Raw genomic sequence first — 17106 nt, forward strand, 5'->3', positions numbered from 1 at the left:
TTATATGACACCATGAGCCTCACTGGGCATAAAACATACACTAATAAATAAGCCAAGAAGGTATGTGACAAACGAGGAGGTGATGACCTATAACAAATAAACTAGTAAGGTGTATAACTAGTAAGCAAGTGACATTAGATAGCATATATGGGTTGTGGCAGATTCTAGTGATCTTACCGAGAATACAACAATTGGGGCAGATTTAAGTGTAGAAATTTAGACATTTCAAATGGGGGAATACATGCATGCCAAGTTTAGATACGTAACCACTCGACTAAACAGATTTGGACTGTACAATAAATACTTATTAGGTAATAACAAATAGAAGGGTATGTGGGAATGGGTACTATTGAAGCACATGGGCAGATTATAATTAGGAACAAATGTATATCCTACATAAGGACATATAAACTATACACTAAGTAGGTAAACACTCTATATGGTTACCTTATGCCCAAACATGATGGGAATGACATTCGAAAAAAGAACATGTGTAGCCAAAAGAAGTATACAATCAATTAAAGAAATTTTGGACAGATTGTAATCCAACATGTGACACTCTTTAACTTGTATAATCTTGGATCTCATTGACTCATATAAGAGAAACATGTGACACTTTGACACACTTTTAGACCATGGGCAGTAAATAAAATGTCGATTAACTATAGTGGGATTGGTACACCATCACAATGTATCTTTTAACCTGAAAGATCATCTACGAAGCTCACTTTATTGGTACACGAGTATATGACACCATGCCAAAAAATATGAACTAGAACAACCTTACATACCTCATTGTGCAACCTGATTATTACAATGCATTAGACTTCTTTCCTTTAAGGTGTTAATCTACAATATAAGCACATAAAGGAGCTAATATTAGCAACTAAGCACAATGTAACCCTTGTAAAATAGTAGCTAAACACTTGACGGGCAGTACGACTATTCAGCCCCTCAAATACTTGGTGTATCACCACACCCTCCTTCTATACTTTAATACAACTCCATTTCACCATTCCATAAGGTTTACCCACTGCCTCCAACAACAACACCTATAGACGTCACCTAAACAGTCCCAAAATCCTTCAACACAATATGAGATATTGAACTCACGGCTTCCGATCACCGTCCCGTGAGTTCTTCACAACGGCATATATAAAATCCTCCATCAAGGCCTATACAAAAGGAGGGGTAAATCGGGGCAGTAACCTTACCTTTATTTCTGAAATTTTCTTTCTTAAAGTGCACTCCATCAAAATGCTAAGTTTTTCTTCAGGTTGAACCAAATACTATTGGGAAATATTTTGGAGATTAAAGAGAAGTGGACTGCCAAGCTTGGAAAAAAAGGTCTGCCCTATACTTCAAACAAAACAATAACTTGATTTCCATAACTTCCCATGACATGATTAGATATAAACCATAGCTATTTTAACTTATCTTGGCTGGAAATGAGGAGGGTTTCTTCAAGAACCCTAGGAGAGAAAAGAGGCGGTTGTTTTAGGCTTGAGAGAAAAGAGTGAGGGAGATAATTATAATCTGATTTTTTTACAAGAATGAAGAGAAAATGAACTAAATGGACCTTATAAATCCTTCCACTTGACCGCCTCTTTTTTGCTCATTTCCAGCCACATATTGGTCAAAATTAGTCCAAGTAGGTGATGCACCTACTTGGATATTTAAGCTGCCCAAAAAGTCCAAGTAGGTGATGCACCTACTTGGTTTATTTCTAATTGGATCACACCATATTGGGCCTTAAATAGAATCGGTATTGGGCTGGATATTTGGGCCTTAAATAGAATAGGTATTATGCTGCTCATCTTTCCCTTTTTCTTTTACTTAATTTGGGCCTTTAATATGTCCAATAATATAGGCCTCAATTTAGTCCACAAGTATAAGTAGGTGACGCACCTACTAGTCACCTATTAGCTTAATTAAGTCAAGCAAGCACCTCACTTATTTTCTCTTAATTTTTCCAAAATATTGATCCCTCTACTTAACTTAACACTTACCTTTAACTTTAAGCTCAAATACCTATCTCGAGTTTTAATACTTTCAACTATGCTAAGTTGGTCTATGTTTGTAATGTACGGAGCGTTACACTTTTTTACATGTGAATGATAATTCTGTGGCTATTAGCCCATTGAGTGTGAGTTGTAGCTTGCCTATATGTGAGTCTATTATTTCTTTGCCAGGTTATAATGATGTACATATTGTGAGTGTGTATACACGAGTTGATCCTATTGATGACCGAATCGACTCTTCTTATAAGATCGACTTATGTCCACCTAGTGTTGTAACCATTATGTTGAATGAAAGTACATTATCTTCTAAAATTTGTGTTGATCGACTTATGTGTGAAAATTATCCACCACTTGAGGATGTGTATGATGTAATTAATGAAACTCAAGTGTGTGATGGTGTTGAAAATATTGATCAAAGTGAGAATGAACCCGAGAGCTCTTCTTGGGGTAATATTGTGTTTGAAACATCCTTGAAACTTGATATTGATCATTTAGAGAGTGAGGAACTTGCTTGTTCCAAATCTGTCCGTGAGGTAGATCACACTCTTTTTAGGTATAATGTCTTCTTTGAAAATGATTTAAACACTCCTAATGAACCTAGTGGTGAAAATAATGGTATAGCTTGCCTTTGAAGATATAGCCTATATGCTAACCCACTATGGTGTGACAACATTCCTCATAAAGAGAGAAATCTCATCTTGGAAGATGAGAGTACTCTTAAGGGTAAGGAATGTGTAGTTGCGGAAGCTACTTCTTCTTCTACTTTATGTGATTTCATTGTTAAGAGTACTCATGGTGATTATTGGGAAACTAGTAGTGAGTACACACATGAGAGCACCATAGTAGAAGTTGATTTGAGTGATACCTTTCTCTACTCTCTATTTGCTTTGGATGATATGTATGTTACCATGGGAAAGGGAAGTGTTGTTGAGACCCATGTCTATGGTCACTTTTCCCATTTTACCCCGGTTCCAAATTTAGAAATGGTGATGTTGGTGCACCAAACTTGTTGCTTGGTCTACATGACAAGCAAAGTGTCACTCTTGATGTATCCTATAACCAAATCCTTTGTACATTTTTTATTGAGTTTTTAATATTCCTTTCAAAGAATTCTTGGTTATATTTCAAATATGTGCAACCTTGGCATGTTGAGAAGATTTGTTATGCTAACCCTAACCCTCATGCCATGAGGAGTTTGTATTTGTTTTTCCTCTCTTAAATTTTGCAAGGTTTGGATTCGAGGTCGAATCCTTTTCAAGAAGGGGAGGATGATACGGGACAACTGGCCATCTTATCTTTTGATGACATCTTTAGAGGCCAACACATAGAGGCTCAAGACTTGGTCACCTCGATAATACAAGAACATGCATGGAGGACCCATTTTGAGCATAACTTAAAGCAATCTCGTATGTGGAAGATTTCTTGGATCATTTAAGATTGAGGACTCACGGTTTTGGACTTTAATTAAGGGCATTTTGGAAATTACACATGGTGTATTTACACACCATGGCCGTACCTATCATTAAAGGCAAAGTGGTCTTTTTGTCTTCTTTTGTATTACACTATAAATAGGTCATTTTAGCTCGTTTCTTGGCAGATTTTGAATAATGAAGAATTGAAAGACATATTTTCTCTCTTTGAGAGTGTAACATCCTTAGTTGTAAGGCTTGAAAAATTCATCCTTAGCATAGGGCTTGGAAAGGCCAATATTGATCTTTGCTTGGAAATGGTAGATCTTGAGGTGAGTTCATTCCCTTGGTGGTCACCGTAAGAGTGTGGTTTAGATAGTTACACTCATTAGGGGTTAGTGTTGAAATACACTTGGTTCTTAATCTTGTAATAATCTTGGTCTCACTATCTATCTTTATTTTTTATGCAATTTCCCTTGTGTTTGTGTTGAATTCGTGACTAGTTTCATCTTGTGTCATTGTTGCTGTTTTGGTGTTAAAATACACCTTATATCTTGTAATCTTGTGTTGTTATTGTTGGCCGAAAGTTTCTCTCAAAGGGTCCTCGGGTTCTAGTTGATTTGTGGACTGTTTGAGTAGTTTTTAAGTCTTCTCTTGTCTTTCTGGTATTAGGTAACAACACATGAAACAAAAACTCAATAGAAATAAGTAGTACTAGTAGACCACTTTTATATATACTTGTGAGAATACATACATTACGTTTCTTTCTTCATTTATACCTTCTTACTTCATAATCACTGTAAGCCATATATCATGCAAATGACCAGCTGATCAGTGGTAAATAGATAAATTAAGATCGGCCCATGCTAGGCTTAAACTACTGAGCTGTCACCTACATATAAAGATTGGGATCGGCCCATGCTAGGCTTATGTCCCTGAGCTTCCACCCACATATAAAGGTATCGAGATCGGCCCATGCTAGGCTTATGCCCCTGAGCTTCCACTCGTTTTACATATTTACGTTACTTAGTTTATTTAGCCTTTGAAATTGCTACTTTGGTGGTCATAGCATTATGGTACCTTGAAGTAATAACCTGCCTCTAAGAGACATGTAAATAGGCACTTAATGCAACAAAAATGAGGTAGAGAGCTATTGGCACACCAATGAAGTATTTAGGAGCATAAAATAACACATAGGTCTTAATTGAGTAAATGGAGAACTTCTGAAATTTTCAAATAAAGATAGATGTGCAGGTTTAACAATAAACGTGTATTGAGGTGTTTTGATATGTTAAAGAGTGGGAACAAGGTCGTTGGCTTCTTATTATATAATACGCTGCTATTATGTGTCACTTGTTACAGGACAACCTTGGAAACTTATTTGGTGGAACAAATGTTAGACTTCATGCCAAAGAGTACAAAATGGAGTATGCCTTACATACCTGTTTATATAGCTCCGAAACTAACCTAACTTGACTTCTCGCCATTTATATTACTTATCTACAATAGAATATATGGTAAACTAGTATTAGCAACAAACCAACACATTTAGGCTACTTAACTTCACCAAAATAGTAACCGGGCAGTAAACATGAAATTTGTCAATCAAGGGTGTTATCTTAACCCTTTTATCCTCCCATTACACCCACATACCATACATGTCCTTATAAGATCACCGAAACTACCTCAGCTTCATTACACCCTCCAAACAACACACAAAAACACATTCGGTAGTAAGCAAGGGCAATAATTAGTTTGGTGGTGTACCACCACATCTTTCTTCTATATTCATTACAAACTAATCACACCCTTCTCCAACATCAACATGACAACCCATAACATGAACATACAAAACAGTCCCAAATCACTCTTATTGTAGCAAACCATTATTGAACTCATCATCTCTTGAGTTCTCAATAACAACACATATATAACTCTCTTTCAAATTCATATACAAGGAGAACAAACTGGAGTAGTTAGCTTACCTCAATTCTGCAACTTATTCCTTTAATTGAACTCTTCAAGAACTTGAACTTTCCTTTACACTTTAAACCAAAGAAAAAAAGAGAAGTTCCTTAATACCAAAGAAAAGTGAGCAGATTTTTTGGTCTATATTCTACCATATATTTATAATTAAGCACTTATAACATCTTTTCATAACCTTCCATGAGATAATTAAACAAAAACTAAAGGGTTTTCACTTACCTTGGGCTGCAAAAGTAAGGGTTTCTTCAAGAACCCTAAAAGGAGTTTTAGAGTTGTTGTTCTTAACCTTTCTTAAGAAAGAGAGAAAACTGAAATTTAAAAGGGTGAAATTGTGTTTAAAATGAATAGAATTTCCAGCAATATTGAGCTTATATTGGGCCCTCTAGAACCTTTCTTATTGACCTCATTTTTAGCCACAAATTAGCCCAAGTTGGTGATGCACCTACTTAAGGGTCCAAGCTGCTAAAACTTCAAATTAGGTGATGCACCTACTTGCTTAATTTCTTGTTGGGATCAATTATATTTAGGCCTTGGCAGATTGTATGTGTTGGGCCCTATACCCATTTTATTTCTCTTCTATTCAATTTGAGCCCAAATGAGTACATTACATTAGTATAAGCCCAAATCTAGTCTTGATACAAGTCAAATGGCCACCTAAATTTTTGAAGACATGATTGGACGTAATCATTGAAAGGCTCAAGACTTGGTCACCCCAAGGGCACAAGAATATGCAAGGAAGACTCATTTTGAGCACAAGCAAAGCCGTGTGTAGAAGATTGCTTGGAGCATCGAAGACTGAGGACTCACAGTTTTGGACAACACTTAATGGGTCATGATTTGGTCATCTTCATTAAGGGTATTTTGGTCACTTCATTGGATCTAAATGCATTCCATGGTCACCCCACCCTTTAAGGGCATTGTTGTCATTTTGCCTTTTCTTGTAATAGAATATAAATAGAACATTTTAGATCTTTTTCTCATTAGTTGTTCATTGATGTAAGACTTGGAACATGAAACACCTTTAGTTGTAGGGCTTAGAATAACCATCACATCGAAATGGGGGCAACAAGTGTGAATATCACTTGTGTTGCAATGTTGGCTTGAGACGCCGGTGTTAAGTTCCTTTTATATCAATGTAGTAGTTAGTTTAACCGTTGTGTGTAGTATTAAGGGTCCAAGATTACCATATTCTTGGATTCTTAAGATTATACCAACCAAGGTCTAACTATCTATCTATTTTGTTTATGTTGTAATCGTTTATTTGTGTTCTTGTAATTCAAATCTGTGACTTATTGTTCTTGTTCCATTATTGTTGTTCTTCATCTTGTTGTTGTTAACATAGTTTGTTTTTAGCTATTTTTAGGTGATAAACACATCAATATATTGTGTTCTTGTTGTTGTTTGTTGAATATGAGTGTGGTCTTCAAAAGGGTCCTCGGATCTTTGATCTTGTGGACTAATTTTGAAGTGTGTTTCGTGTTGTTCTTGTAATTCTTGTATTATTTGGTATTAAAGCCATCTTTGATTTTGTTCTAACAAGATCAATCTTGGGCTTGAGAGTTGAAAAATAAAAAATAAAAAAAAATGAGTTGAAAAACTGGAAAAAAAATATTCTAGTAAGGGAGTAATCTGCCCGTTCTTGTTGTTCTTGGTTGAGAAAGTTGATGTTCTTGTTGTTGTCTTGGATGAGACATGTTTCTTTGTGATTAGATCTTGTAGTCTTTTGTTGTTTAGAGTGTTTCTAGTGTTGGTTTCTTTCTGACCAACACTAAAAAGTGTCCAAATCTAAGCTTGAACTTGAATTTGTTGATGTTGTTAATGTGAACAAAGTGTGGCTATTTTGATGTTGTTTTCATTTGAAGCCTTGACCGTGTTGAAGGCCTTGTTGTTGTGGAGTTGGGCATTGGAATTTGTTGTTATTCTTGAAGAATATTGTTGTTGTTCTTGGTGTTGTTATTGTGTTCTTGTTGTTCTTCACCCTTTTTATCTTTTGTTAAAACAAAAAGTGAACATTAGATCCACAAAAGGTGAAAGACCAAGTTATAGTACTTGTTGGTGAAAGACTTGATCATATCACTCAAAAGACTTGACAACCACTTTTCACCTACTTTCCTTGATTTAAGGACCTTATTTTAAGAAGAAAGTACCAAGAAGGTCAAGTCTTATTTTGAACTTGAAAATGAAGCTCCAAGACTAAATTTCCCTCCATTAAAGAAATCCACCATTTCCAAATTGTAGATTGGTCAAGACTTGAAATTGGAGGGTAAAATTTTGACAAAACCGAGGCCAATAGTGGACTGCCACATCACGAAATTACTGTTCATGCAACATTTTGAGTTCAACTTTTAGATTTCTTAGTTTCATTTTATTGTTTCTTAGTTTTATTTATTGGTTTGAACACAAATTGACAACCTAGTAATCTCTTACTAGCTTGTTAGTTAGTTTTTATGCCCGTTTGTTTGTGTTTGCGTTATTTTGTGCTTTTTTATTTTTGAACCATCGAATTTCTTGGTTCAAGTTCGGACATTATTTTCTTGAGTCTTCAAACAAAGAATCCATTCCAACCAAGGAGACTTACCTCTCGACTCATCACAAACTACAAGCCGACTTGCAACACTTGTGAATCCAAGTGTGAAATGATCAAGTGTGTGAGAGTACGGTGAGGTTGTTTCGAACTAACTTGTGTTTTATTTTGCATACTTGTTCTTTTATTTTTTTTAGGTGCAATTATGATGGAACCTGCGGCTGCAAGTGATATTTTGGCTAAACTTGAAGCCATTACCCGTTAATGGAAAGTAATAAATGAAAGGTTGGATCATATGGGAGTTCCAAGGGAGCAAGTGGGATACCTGGACACACGTCAAGATGAAGACCGTAGCTCATGTGAGCTACGAGGTAAAAAATTATCCCCTAAATTCATATGAATGTAGTTTCGATTTTACCTAGTGTAGGAGTGCATGAGTCTTCATTTTGTGATACTCTTGATATTGTTAGGTCACATAAGGATCAAAATCTTATTGTAGGTACACAAGCACTAGTTGGTCCTTTAGATGATGAAATTGATTCTCCTCGTGAGAATGATTTGTGTCCATTTGGTGCTAGCACTTACAACTTGGCTAAGGTTCCATTACCAAGTGACGAGAGTATTCACACACTAGTTGACCCTTGTGAAAAACAAGGTGAGTCTATGTTGGTACGTGAATTGCCAACAACTAGTTAGGGTGAGCAAAATGATCACCCGGGCATAGATGATCTTGATTTGTTTGAATATTTAGAAAACCAGAGTTCTGATTGTCTTTGTGAAAATGATTTTGATTGTTCCTTTGGATTCCCTTGATGGTTTGTACGTATATGAGGACAACTCTTGTGAAAGAGAAGGTGATATGTGCTTAGAATGCCATCTACTTCGTCTTTATGTGTTTCTTATGGTGGGCATATTCCTATGGAAATTTTCAAACTAGTAGTAAGTACATGCATGGGAACCCCTTTATTTGAAGTTGACTTATGGAACACCTTTCTCAACCCTCTTTTAGTTCATGATATTTGCAATAGTGATAAAGAGGGCTTGCTTAATTTCGAGGATGACACCCTAGGAGAAAGTGAGAGTGGATGAGACCTAATCCCTTGGTTACCTCTCCCATTCGATCCCGATAACTTCTTAGGGTGTGAAGTATGGATAATTGTTGGTCAGTCCACTTGTTTGAGTGATATTGTTATATATGTTAGGTGGACTTTACTTTCAATTAGGACACCACCTCTTGATGGTGATTCCTTTCGCCAACTCCTTTGAAATTTTTTTTCTATGTCCCTCGTGATTATAACAAAGGACGTGTGGTTATATCTCAAGTGTGTACCTCTTTGGCATGTTGATGTTATTTATTATACTAACTCTAACCCTCATATCATGAGGATGTGGTGCTTGTTTGTCTTTTCTTTGTTCTTGCAAGGTTTGGATTCGAGGTTGAATCCTTTTCAAGAAGGGAAGGATGATACAAGTCAAATGGCCACCTTAATTTTTGAAGACATGATTGGAGCTCATCATTTAAAGGCTCAAGACTTGGTCACCCCGAGGGCACAAGAATATGCAAGGAAGATTCGTTTTGAGCACAAGCAAGGCCGTGTGTGAAAGATTGCTTGGAGCATTGAAGACTTGAGGACTCACAGTTTTGGATAAAACTTAATGGGTCATAATTTGGTCATCTTTATTAAGGTATTTTGGTCACTTCATTAGGTCCAAATGCACTCCATGGTCACCCTACCCTTTAAGGGCATTGTTGTCATTTTTCCTTGTCTAGTAATAGAATATAAATAGAACATTTTAGGTCTTTTTCTCATTAGTTGTTCATTGATGTAAGACTTGGAACATGAAACACCTTTAGTTGTAGGGCTTGGAATAGCTACCACACCGAAATAAGGTCAACAAGTGTGGATATCACTTGTATTGCAATGTTGGCTTGAGACGTTGGTGTTTAGAGGAGGTAAAGTTCCTCTTGTGTCAATGTAGGAGTTAGGTTAACCGTTGTGTGTAGTATTAAGGGTCAAATATTACCATATTCTTGGATTCTTAATATTATACCAACCAAGGTCTAACTATCTATCCATTTTGTTTATGTTGTAATCGTTTGTTTGTGTTTTTGTAATTCAAATCTATGACTTGCTGTTCTTGTTCCATTGTTGTTGTTCTTCATCTTGTTGTTGTTAACATAGTTTGTTGTTAGCTGTTTTAGGTGATAAACACTTCAATACATTATGTTCTTGTTGTTGTTTGTTGAATTCGAGTATGGTCTTCAAAAGGGTCCTCAGATCTTTGATCTTGTGGACTGATTTTGCTGTGTGTTTCATGTTGTCGTTGTAATTCTTGTATCAAGTCCATAGCCATATGTCCATTAAAATTTGGTCAAAATAATTCATGTAGGTGACTCACCTACTAGCTTAATTAAGTTAAGCAAGCACCTCAATATTTTGTTCCATTTTAAGCTCCTAATCCCTTTAATCTAACTTTAAACTTATACATACTTGGTCACTTTAAACTTCAGATCCAAATACTAGCTTAAGATCCCAAATTTAAATTGTTGTATCGACATTAACTTGGTCGCATCACATAAAAACTGCACGGGCAGCATATATAATTCTATCTATGCCATTAATACTTGCATAACAAACCTCACCCGTTACCTATCCTATGAGACCATACCAGGTTCCATATAATTAGAATAAGTACAAGCAAAATACGGGATGTTACATTTGTAGTTTCTTTATCTTTTGATACTTGTCATAGCCATATCCTTTGTGACATTTTCACTAAGCTTTTCATGACTAACATAAAGGATTCATGGTTATATTTCAAGTGTGTACCCCCTTGGCATGATGATGTTATTTGTTGTACTAATTAGCCCTCATGCCATGAGGATATTATGCTTGTTTGTCCTTTCTTTAGTTTTGCAAGGTGTGGATTTGAGGTCGAATCCTTTTCAAGAAGGGGAGGATGATACGAGCCAAAGGGCCATCATAGCTTTTGATGACATCATTCGAGGCCCATACATGAAGATTCAAGCTTTAGTCATATTGAGGGTACAAGGACATGCATGGAGGAATCATTTTGAGATTACAATAGAGCAAAACCATGTTTGAAGATTGCTTGGGACTTGTGTTGATGCCTACCAAAGGGTTTCAAGAGGTTTCACATTTTGAAGCTTGAAGAAGGAGGGACCCACGAAGCATTAGTGGGGCGGCCTTGGAGTGTAAACACTCATTAAGGGGGTTTTAGTCTTTTTGTGTCATTTCATTACACTCCATAGGAGCTCTTTTTCACTAAGGGTATTTTGGTATTTTATGTAATAAGCTATAAATAGACTCTTTAGGCTTATTTTCTCATTAGTTGATTATTGATATTTGAAAGACTTCTTCTTCTCTCTTTGATAGTGTAGTGTAGAGCTTTGAAAAGCCAAGTAGAGTAGGGCTTGGAAAAGCCATTATTGATCTTTGCTTAGAAACAGTGGTTGCAAGGCGGAGTTTATTCCCTTAGTGGTCACCGTAAGAGTTTGCTGTTGTAATTACGGGTCTTAAGGGTCTTCTCGTTTTATACACGATTTGATTCTTATTTCTCGTAATCTCGTATGTCAAGCTATCTATCTTACTTTATTGAATTTGTTTGTTCTCTTGTTTCTCTTAGTCTTCATCTCTTTAGGTCATTCTTTTATCACCTAGGGAGTCTAGATCTACACTTGGAACAAGATTTGGTTGAGTTTGAGCTAAGAACCTCCATGGATATGGTGTTTTTTAAAGCTTTTAAGCTAGATCCGAAATTGGGTTTGTGATTTTGACGAGTTTTACGGCTGATTTTTACATATTTGAGTTCACCTTGGCCTAAGGGACCTAGACCTACAAAAAATCCAGATTAGGAGTTCATTTGGTTAGGGGTCAAACTTTGGTCAACTCTTAAATATTCATCTTATTCTTCCATGTTCATCAAGTCTTACTAAGGAAGAATATTCAAAGAGTGTGTTTGATCCAAAAAAGAAGAAGAAAGAGAGTGTACTTGGTGTTTGTAAAAGAATATTCATTGTCATCCAAAAGAAAGAAGTGACAAAGGGAATAATCAAGTACAATTGAAAGTACAAGGGGGGGGGGGGACCAATCCATTTTGAATTCATTTGAAGCTCCAAAAGGGCTCCAAACCTTCAATTTTTCCCTCCCAAATGAAAATTCTTCTTCTCCAAGGGTGTTCTAGGCCGAGACTTGAAAATTTTTGAAAACTCAATGTTCAATCATTGAATGCCACGTCATCATAGATCAATGGCCAAATCAAGTTCTTAGTTAGATTTTTTAGTTTCTAATTGTTGTTTCAAGTTTCAATTTTGTTGGTTCTGTCACAAATTAGCAAGCTAGTAACTACCTACTAGTTTCGTAATTAGATTAGAGTTCGTTTGTTTCGCGTCTTTAATTTTTTGTGTGCTTTTCTTATTTTTAAGTCGTCATAGTTTTTTGGTTCAAGTTCGTGCATCATTTTATTTGAGTCTTATCAAACAAAAATCAATTATGGACCAAGGCATATTCACCACTCAACTCACTTACCAAGTATTACTGAGTATTCAAAACTTGTGAGACCAAGTGTGAGGTGAGATCCGAGGGTGAGTATGTGAGGTTATTTGAACTAACTTGTTTGTTCGTTTTGTAGGTTTTTGCCTTTGCTGTTTTTTAATCTTTTTAGGTACCTTGACAATGGAAGGAACAACATCATCCACTCCGGATAGTTATAGTATTTATACTACCTCGAATCCTTTTGAAAATTTTCATCAGCACCTTGAAATTCTACGCCAATTGATGATTGAAGCATGCTATCTAAGCTAAATCACCACTAACCAAGATACTAGCATTTTGCCTAGTATCAATTCTCCTTGTGTGAACGTTCAAGATAATATACTTCCACCGGAGGATTCAAGGAGAGTTCCTCAAGTACACATGGTGGTTGATCAAATGGAGCTCTTGGCTAAGAAATCCAACTTTGGAAAAATGACAAAGAGGTGATGCAAGGAATAATTCTTGAAAAACTCCCTTGTAACAAGAGCTTCCCAAAGGAACAAATGGGCTGCCGTGATCCAAACCTAGGTGCAGGCCATACCTCATGTGAGCTAAACTTAGAATGCCGTGATGTGGCTAGTAGTAGCCAAATAGATGTAGTTAATTGTTTGGTTGGAGGAGAATCGTATGAGTCTTCCCTTTGTGATACTCTTGGTATTGTTAGATTGCATGAAGACCAAATTCTTGATGTAAGTTTGCAAGCACTAGTTGATCCTAAAGATAACAAAATTGATTCTTTTCATAATAATGATTTGTTTCCATCTCATGCTAGCACTTATAACTTGAATAAGGTTCCATTACCAAGTGATTAAATTATTCACACACTAGTTAACCCTTGTGAAAACCAAGGTGAGTCTACGTTGGCATGTGAGTTGCCAATAACTAGTGAGAATGTGAATGATGATCAACCTACTCACAAATGTAGTCCACTACTTGTGATGCACTATCACGTCTACAACAGAAGAATCCAACAACAACAGCAAGATGAACAAGCTAACACAAGAACTACAAGATGAGCAACAAGGTGCTAGTGAATCGAAAGAGGCCACACCCAGCTTCACTAGACTTCAAAATTACAATGACAACAAGATGAAAGATTACAAAGAGTACAATGTTAACAACAAGAACAACAAATGGAAGGAACTATAGTGAATCGAAATCAGCCCCACACGGTTTCACTAAGTTACTGCAATAGTTTCACGAGTACAAAAATGAAAGATAGTAACTTGACACAAAGATATCCTAGAATCTATGAACCTAACTTGAAGAAAGGACCCTAAGACCCAAAGATTTCAGCACCAAGTTCTTACTTAGACAAAAACAACTCATGAACCTCAAGATCTCAAGTTTCTAGCCAAGAAACAATACAAGTGTAACTACACTTTTTGGGACAGATTTCAGGTTCTACTCTCAAGAACAAGAGAGAGAGAAATGTTCAATGTTAAAAGACATGTTGTTGTGAAATATGAAGTATGAACTAAGTACTGAAAATAACCCTACTAGCATCTATTTATATTACACACAAAATGAAGGACAAATAACCCTTCTACACTTCAGTTATGGGGCGCCCTTGGAGTGTAATTTATTACACTTCAAGGCTCCTCTTCACACTTAAAAACATTTAAGATCTTTGGAGGATCAAGTACCAATTCACACATGGCCATTTGCATGAACATGGCTTGTAGTTCTTGTAACTCCCGAGCTTGGCTTCGTGTGAATGGTCGAGAATGTATGGGACGGCTTTGTACACCCGTATCATCCTCTCCATCTTGAGAGGAATTTGACCACAAATTCAGCATTTGGTCATCCTCAACCGCATCCACTAGAGAAAGATCACACACGTTAAAAATATTGTGCACTTGGTATTCCGTGGGAAGGTCAATCTTGTAGGCATTATAATTGATCCGGTAAAGTACTTGGAATGGTGGCCTCTTGGCATAAATTTGGATTTTTTTTGAGATGGAAACCTATCCTTCCTAAGGTGAACCCACACCCAATCTTCCGGTTTAAGAATGAGTTTCTTTCTTCCCTTGTTGACTCTCCTTGCAATATCTTGATTTTTCTTCTCAAGTTGAAGCCGCACCTTCTCATGTAACTTCTTCATCGAATCTTCCCACTTGCTTCCATCTAAGATAATCATAACATCACTAGGCAAAGGAGTTAAATCCAAAGGGGTAAGGGGGTTGAGGCCATATACGCACTCAAAGGGAGTCATTCCCGTACTTGAGTGTATGACACTGTTATAGGTGTTCCTCCCAAGAAGTCAATTTTCCTTTAACCATGAATGTAGCATAGCACCCAAATTCTTATTTACTACTTCCGTTTGGCCATCGGTTTATAGGTGGCAAGATGTGGACAATAACAACTTGGTTCCAAGCCTACCCCACATGGATTTCCAAAAGTGACTTAGGAACTTAGAGTCCCTATCACTCATAATGGTCCTCAGAACACCATGCAAATTGACAACATTATCAACAAACGAAGAGGCCACATAGGTGCATCATCACATTTAAAACTGGAATAAAGTGTGCCATCTTAGAAAACCGATCAACCACAACAAAGATACTATCCTGACCTCGTCTAGTACTTGGTAACCCTAACACAAAATCCATGGATATGTCAAGCCAAGGGCGTAAAGAAGTGGGCAGTGGGGTGTACAACCCGTGAGGTAGGAGTCACGATTTAGCTCCTTTGCAATCTGCACATTGGCCACAAATCTTGGCCACATCCTTGTGCATTTTTGGCCAATAGAATTGCTCCTCCAATATTCCAATGGTCTTTTGGACCCCAAAGTGACCCATTAGACCGCTATTGTGTGCTTCCCTCACAAATAACTCTCTCCAAGAACTGGAGGGTACACACAATCGTCTACCTTTAAACAAGTATCCATCAAACTTGGTATAGGAATTTATACCCCTAGCCAAATCCCACTTATCCCTACCCATTTCTTTTCATTCCCTATAGATGGAGCAAAGTGAGGGTCCTCGGGATACAATTCTTTCAAACTATCAAAACCCATCAATTTTGAAGATAATGTTAACACAAGAACGTGTTTTCTAGATAGAACATCGGCTACTACATTGTCCTTACCCTTTTTGTATTGAATAACATAAGGGAAGGTTTCAAGAAACTCAATCCATTTGGCATGCCATTTGTTAAGCTTGTTTTGTGCCCGAAGATGCTTCGAGGATTCATGGTCCATTCGGATCATGAATTTCTTGGGCCATAAATAGTGCTTCCAAGTGGCCAAGGCTCGAATCAAGGCATACAACTCTAGATCATACGTGGAGTAGTTTAGAGTTTCTCTTTTGAGCTTTTCACTAAAATAAGCAATGGGTTTTAAATCTTGTATCAAAACAGCCCTATGCCTACTTTACTAAAATCACATTCAACTTCAAACATCTTATCAAAATTGGAAAATTGAAATAAAGGTGCAGAAATGAGCATAGTTTTCAAGGTTTCAAAAGCCTTAGCTTTTTCTTCACCCCACTTGAAGGGTTGGTCTTTCCGAATGACTGCGGTCAAGGGTGCAGCTATGGTGCTAAAGCCTTTGACAAACCTTTGATAAAAACTACCCAACCCGTGGAAGTTTCTTACTTCGCTAATGGTTTACGGGGTTGGCTAATTTTTGATAACGTCTATCTTGGACTCATCCAGCTCGAACCCTCTTGACGTAATAACAAAACTCAAGAAAACAACTTCATTAACACCAAAGGAGCACTTTTATAGATTTGCATACAACCTTTCCTTTCTAAGGACATCAAACACACATTATAAATGCTTCACATGCTCATCTATTGACTTACTATAGATCAAGACATCATCAAAGTATACAACAACAAACTTTCTGATAAATGGCTTCATCACATGATTCATTAGCCTCATGAAAGTACTTGCAGCATTTTTTAGGCCATATGGCATAACCATCCATTCATAGAGAACAAATTTGGTCTTGAAAGTAGTTTTCCATTCATCACCGGGTTGCATTCTTATTTTGTGATAGCCACTCCTTAAATCAATCTTGGAAAATAAACACGAACCATCCAATTCATCAAGCATATCATCTAAACTAGGGATAGGGTGATGATATTTTATCATAATCTTATTGATGGCTCGGTAGTCCACACATATACGCCATGTTTCGTCTTTCTTAGGCACTAGTAATACCAAAACCACACACTGACTCATTCTCTCTTCGATATACCCTTTGTTGAGGAGTTCCTCAACTTGAAGTTGAAACTCTTTGGTTTTCATAGGGTTGCTTCTATAAGCCGGCTTGTTTGGCAATTGTGAGCCCGGGACAAAGTCAATTTGATGCTTAATTCCCCAAAGCGAAGGCAATCCTTGCGGAAGTTCTTTAGGAAATACATCTTCGTAATCCTGTAACACACAAGAAATCAAAGGAGAAATGGAAGAATTAGTGGGGTTAGTGTTAAAGCAATGAGCCAAAAGGAGTATAGGCATGTCCACATCATAATCTAAGAAGAGTTCATTCTTTCTAGCCAACATCACCATGTTTTCTTGCCTATTTGACGTTGAGGCAGTCCCGAAAAACCCTACTGCTCCACTCATGATTTTCCCCTTCATTTTACCATTTTAGGGTTTTTTCC

Source organism: Capsicum annuum, chromosome 4 (genome assembly GCF_002878395.1).
Source record: "Capsicum annuum cultivar UCD-10X-F1 chromosome 4, UCD10Xv1.1, whole genome shotgun sequence".
In the NCBI taxonomy this organism is placed as follows: Eukaryota; Viridiplantae; Streptophyta; class Magnoliopsida; order Solanales; family Solanaceae; genus Capsicum; species Capsicum annuum.